Genomic DNA, 6962 nt, shown 5'->3' with positions numbered 1-6962 from the left:
TCTGCACGGCCACCACTAGATGGAGCTGCTCCCGGCTCCTCATACACTCAGCTGCAGACAGTTCAGCACTGCTACCACTAAACGGCGCTGCTCCCGGCTCCTCATACACTCAGCTGTAGACAATTCAGCACTGCCACCAATAGATTGCGCTGCTCCCCGCTCCTCATACACTCAGCTGTAGACAATTCAGCACTGCCACCACTAGATGGCGCTGCTCCCGGCTCCTCATACTCTCAGCTGTAGACAGTTCAGCACTGCCAGCACTAGATGGCGCTGCAACCAGCTCCTCATACACTCAGCTGTAGACAGTTCAGCTCTGCCTCCACTAGATGGTGCTGCTCCCGGCTCCTCATACACTCAGCTGTAGACAGTTCAGCGCTGCCACTACTAGATGGCGTTGCTCCCGGCTCCTCATACACTCAGCTGTAGACAGTTCAGCACCGACACCACTAGATGGCGCTGCTCCCTGCTCCTCATACACTCTGCTGTAGACAGTTCAGCACTTCCACCACTAGATGGCGCTGCTCCCGACTCCTCATACTTTCCGCTGTAGACAGTTCAGCACTGACACCACTAGATGGCGCTGCACCCAGCTCCTCATACACTCAGCTGCAGACAGTTCAGCACTGCCACCACTAGATAGCGCTGCTCCCGGCTCCTCATACTCTCTGCTGTAGACAGTTCAGCACTGCCAGCAATAGATGGCGCTGCACCCAGCTCCTCATACACTCAGCTGTAGACAGTTCAGCACTGCCACCACTAGATGGCGCTGCTCCAGGCTCCTCATACACTCCGCTGTAGACAGTTCAGCACTGACACCAGTAGATGGCGCTGCTCCCGACTCCTCATACTCTCTGCTGGAGACAGTTCATCACTGTCACCACTAGATGGCGCTGCTCCCGGCTCCTCATACTCTCTGCTGTAGACAGTTCAGCACTGCCAGCACTAGATAGCGTTGCACCCAGCTCCTCATACACTCAGCTGTAGACAGTTAAGCTCTGCCACCACTAGATGGCGCTGCTCCCGGCTCCTCTTACACTCAGCTGTAGACAGTTCAGCACTGCCACCACTAGATGGCGCTGCTCCCAGCTTCTCATACATTCAGCTGTAGACAGTTCTGCACGGCCACCACTAGATGGAGCTGCTCCCGGCTCCTCATACACTCAGCTGCAGACAGTTCAGCACTGCTTCCACTAGATGGCGGTGCTCCCGGCTCCTCATACACTCAGCTGTAGACAGTTCAGCACTGCCAGCACTAGATGTCGCTGCACCCCGCTCCTCATACTCTCCGCTGTAGACAGTTCAGCACTGACACCACTAGATGGCGCTGCACCCGGCTCCACATACACTCAGCTGTAGACAATTCAGCACTGCCACCAATAGATGGCGCTGCTCCTGGCTCCTCATACACTCCGCTGTAGACAGTTCAGCACTGCCACCACTAGATGGCGCTGCTCCCGGCTCCTCATACTCTCAGCTGTAGACAGTTCAGCACTGCCAGCACTAGATGGCGCTGCACCCAGCTCCTCATACACTCAGCTGTAGACAGTTCAGCTCTGCCACCACTAGATGGCGCTGCTCCCGGCTCCTCATACACTCAGCTGTAGACAGTTCAGCGCTGCCACCACTAGATGGCGCTGCTCCCGGCTCCTCATACACTCAGCTGTAGACAGTTCAGCACTGACACCACTAGATGGCGCTGCTCCCGACTCCTCATACTCTCCGCTGTAGACAGTTCAGCACTGCCACCACTAGATGGCGCTGCACCCGGCTCCTCATACACTCAGCTGTAGACAGTTCAACACTGCCACCACTAGATGGCGCTGCTCCCGGCTCCTCATACTCTCTGCTGTAGACAGTTCAGCACTGCCAGCACTAGATGGCGCTGCACCCAGCTCCTCAAACACTCAGCTGTAGACAGTTCAGCACTGCCACCACTAGATGGCGCTGCTCCCGACTCTTCATACACTCAGCTGTAGACAGTTCAGCACTGCCACCACTAGATGGCACTGCTCCCGGCTCCTCATGCACTCTGCTGTAGACAGTGCAGCCCTGCCACCACTAGATGGCGCTGCTCCCGGCTTCTCATACACTCTGCTGTAGACAATTCAGCACTGCCACCACTAGGTGGTGCTGCTCCCGACTCCTCATACTCTCTGCTGTAGACAGTTCAGCACTGCCACCACTAGATGGCGCTGCTCCCGACTCCTCATACTCTCTGCTGTAGACAGTGCAGCCCTGCCACCACTAGATGGCGCTGCACCCGGCTCCTCATACACTCAGCTGTAGACAGTTCAGCCCTGCCACCACTAGATGGCGCTGCACCCGGCTCCTCATACACTCAGCTGTAGACAGTGCAGCCCTGCCACCACTAGATGGCGCTGCACCCGGCTTCTCATACACTCAGCTGTAGACAGTTCAGCACTGCCACCACTAGATGGCGCTGCTTCCGACTCATCATACTCTCTGCTTTAGACAGTGCAGCCCTGCCACCACTAGATGGCGCTGCACCCGACTCCTCATACACTCAGCTGTAGACAGTTCAGCACTGCCACCACTAGATGGCGCTGCACCCAGCTCCTCATGCACTCAGCTGTAGACAGTTCAGCTCTGCCACCACTAGATGGCTCTGCTCCCGGCTCCTCATACTCTCCACTGTAGACAGTTCAGCTCTGCCTTCACTAGATGGCGCTGCTCCCGGCTCCTCATACTCTCTGCTGTAGACAGTTCAGCACTGTCACCACTAGATGGCGCTGCTCCCGACTCCTCATACTCTTTGCTGTAGACAGTTCAGCACTGCAAACACTAGATGGCGCTTCACCCAGCTCCTCATACACTCAGCTGTAGACAGTTCAGCTCTGCCACCACTAGATGGCGCTGCACCCAGCTCCTCATACACTCAGCTGCAGACAGTTCAGCACTGCCACCACTAGATAGCGCTGCTCCCGGCTCCTCATACTCTCTGCTGTAGACAGTTCAGCACTGCCAGCAATAGATGGCGCTGCACCCAGCTCCTCATACACTCAGCTGTAGACAGTTCAGCACTGCCACCACTAGATGGCGCTGCTCCAGGCTCCTCATACACTCCGCTGTAGACAGTTCAGCACTGACACCAGTAGATGGCGCTGCTCCCGACTCCTCATACTCTCTGCTGGAGACAGTTCATCACTGTCACCACTAGATGGCGCTGCTCCCGGCTCCTCATACTCTCTGCTGTAGACAGTTCAGCACTGCCAGCACTAGATAGCGTTGCACCCAGCTCCTCATACACTCAGCTGTAGACAGTTAAGCTCTGCCACCACTAGATGGCGCTGCTCCCGGCTCCTCTTACACTCAGCTGTAGACAGTTCAGCACTGCCACCACTAGATGGCGCTGCTCCCAGCTTCTCATACATTCAGCTGTAGACAGTTCTGCACGGCCACCACTAGATGGAGCTGCTCCCGGCTCCTCATACACTCAGCTGCAGACAGTTCAGCACTGCTTCCACTAGATGGCGGTGCTCCCGGCTCCTCATACACTCAGCTGTAGACAGTTCAGCACTGCCAGCACTAGATGTCGCTGCACCCCGCTCCTCATACTCTCCGCTGTAGACAGTTCAGCACTGACACCACTAGATGGCGCTGCACCCGGCTCCACATACACTCAGCTGTAGACAATTCAGCACTGCCACCAATAGATGGCGCTGCTCCTGGCTCCTCATACACTCCGCTGTAGACAGTTCAGCACTGCCACCACTAGATGGCGCTGCTCCCGGCTCCTCATACTCTCAGCTGTAGACAGTTCAGCACTGCCAGCACTAGATGGCGCTGCACCCAGCTCCTCATACACTCAGCTGTAGACAGTTCAGCTCTGCCACCACTAGATGGCGCTGCTCCCGGCTCCTCATACACTCAGCTGTAGACAGTTCAGCGCTGCCACCACTAGATGGCGCTGCTCCCGGCTCCTCATACACTCAGCTGTAGACAGTTCAGCACTGACACCACTAGATGGCGCTGCTCCCGACTCCTCATACTCTCCGCTGTAGACAGTTCAGCACTGCCACCACTAGATGGCGCTGCACCCGGCTCCTCATACACTCAGCTGTAGACAGTTCAACACTGCCACCACTAGATGGCGCTGCTCCCGGCTCCTCATACTCTCTGCTGTAGACAGTTCAGCACTGCCAGCACTAGATGGCGCTGCACCCAGCTCCTCAAACACTCAGCTGTAGACAGTTCAGCACTGCCACCACTAGATGGCGCTGCTCCCGACTCTTCATACACTCAGCTGTAGACAGTTCAGCACTGCCACCACTAGATGGCACTGCTCCCGGCTCCTCATGCACTCTGCTGTAGACAGTGCAGCCCTGCCACCACTAGATGGCGCTGCTCCCGGCTTCTCATACACTCTGCTGTAGACAATTCAGCACTGCCACCACTAGGTGGTGCTGCTCCCGACTCCTCATACTCTCTGCTGTAGACAGTTCAGCACTGCCACCACTAGATGGCGCTGCTCCCGACTCCTCATACTCTCTGCTGTAGACAGTGCAGCCCTGCCACCACTAGATGGCGCTGCACCCGGCTCCTCATACACTCAGCTGTAGACAGTTCAGCCCTGCCACCACTAGATGGCGCTGCACCCGGCTCCTCATACACTCAGCTGTAGACAGTGCAGCCCTGCCACCACTAGATGGCGCTGCACCCGGCTTCTCATACACTCAGCTGTAGACAGTTCAGCACTGCCACCACTAGATGGCGCTGCTTCCGACTCATCATACTCTCTGCTTTAGACAGTGCAGCCCTGCCACCACTAGATGGCGCTGCACCCGACTCCTCATACACTCAGCTGTAGACAGTTCAGCACTGCCACCACTAGATGGCGCTGCACCCAGCTCCTCATGCACTCAGCTGTAGACAGTTCAGCTCTGCCACCACTAGATGGCTCTGCTCCCGGCTCCTCATACTCTCCACTGTAGACAGTTCAGCTCTGCCTTCACTAGATGGCGCTGCTCCCGGCTCCTCATACTCTCTGCTGTAGACAGTTCAGCACTGTCACCACTAGATGGCGCTGCTCCCGACTCCTCATACTCTTTGCTGTAGACAGTTCAGCACTGCAAACACTAGATGGCGCTTCACCCAGCTCCTCATACACTCAGCTGTAGACAGTTCAGCTCTGCCACCACTAGATGGTGCTGCTCCCGGCTCCTCTTACACTCAGCTGTAGACAGTTCAGCACTGCCACCACTAGATGGCGCTGCTCCCGGCTCCTCATACACTCAGCTGTAGACAGTTCTGCACGGCCACCACAAGATGGAGCTGCTCCTGGCTCCTCATACACTCAGCTGCAGACAGTTCAGCACTGCTACCACTAGATGGCGCTGCTCCCGGCTCCTCATACACTCAGCTGTAGACAATTCAGCACTGCCACCACTAGATGGCGCTGCTCCCGACTCCTCATACTCTCCGCTGTAGACAGTTCAGCACTGACACCACTAGATGGCGCTGCAACCGGCTCCGCATACACTCAGCTGTAGACAGTTCAGCACTGCCACCACTAGATGGCGCTGCTCCCGACTCCTCATACATTCAGCTGTAGACAGTTCAGCACTACCACCACTCGATGGCGCTGCTCCCCGCTCCTCATACACTTAGCTGTAGACAATTCAGCACTGCCACCGCTAGATGGCGCTGCTCCCGACTCCTCATACACTCCGCTGTAGACAGTTCAGCACTGACACCACTAGATGGCGCTGCACCCGGCTCCTCATACACTCAGCTGTAGACAGTTCAGCACTGTCACCACTAGATGGCGTTGCTCCCGGCTCCTCATACACTCCGCTGTAGACAGTTCAGCACTGTCACCACTAGATGGCGCTGCTCCCGGCTCCTCATACTCTCTGCTGTAGACAGTTCAGCACTGCCATCACTAGATGGCGCTGCACCTGGTTCCTCATACACTCAGCTGTAGACAGTTCAGCACTGCCATCACTAGATGGCGCTGCTCCCGGCTCCTCATACACTCCACTGTAGACAGTTCAGCACTGACACCATTAGATGGCGCTGCTCCAGTCTCCTCATACACTCAGCTGTAGACAGTTCAGCACTGCCACCACTAGATGGCGCTGCTCCCGGCTCCTCATACTCTCTGCTGTAGACAGTTCAGCACTGCCGCCACTAGATGGTGCTGCTCCCGGCTCCTCATACACTCCGCTGTAGACAGTTCAGCACTGCCACCACTAGATGGCGCTGCTCCCGGCTCCTCATACACTCCGCTGTAGACAGTTCAGCACTGCCACCACTAGATGACGCTGCTCACGGCTCCTCATACTCTCAGCTGTAGACAGTTCGGCACTGCTACCACTAGATGGCGCTGTTCCCGACTCCTCATACACTCAGCTGTAGACAGTTCAGCACTGCCACCACTAGATGGCGCTGCTCCCGACTCCTCATACAATCAGCTGTAGACAGTGCAGCGCTGCCACCACTAGATGGCGCTGCTCCCAACTCCTCATACACTCAGCTGTAGACAGTTAACCACTGCCACCACTAGATCGTGCTGCTCCCGACTCCTCATACTCTCTGCTGTAGACAATGCAGCCCTGCCACCACTAGATGGCGCTGCTCCCGGCTCCTCATACACTCAGCTGTGGACAGTTCAGCACTGCCAACACTCGATGGCGCTGCACCCAGCTCCTCATACACTCAGCTGTAGGCAGTTCAGCACTGCCACCCCAGATGTCGCTGCTCCCGACTCCTCATACACTCTGCTGTAGACAGTGCAGCCCTGCCACCACTAGATTGCGCTGCTCCCGGCTCCTCATACTCTCTGCTGTAGACAGTTCAGCACTGCCTCCACTAGATAGCGCTGCTCCCGACTCCTCATACACTCAGCTGTAGACAGTTCAGCACTGCCACCACTAGATGGCGCTGCACCCGGCTCCTCATACACTCAGCTGTAGACAGCTCAGAACTGCCACCACTAG

The sequence above is a fragment of the Phyllobates terribilis genome, unplaced genomic scaffold (genome assembly GCF_046119375.1).
Source record: "Phyllobates terribilis strain yellow unplaced genomic scaffold, ASM4611937v1 Scaffold_1__5_contigs__length_1240528914, whole genome shotgun sequence".
NCBI classification, from domain to species: domain Eukaryota; kingdom Metazoa; phylum Chordata; class Amphibia; order Anura; family Dendrobatidae; genus Phyllobates; species Phyllobates terribilis.
The sequence above is the reverse complement of the archived record's forward strand: the minus strand, read 5'-3'. Positions refer to the sequence as shown.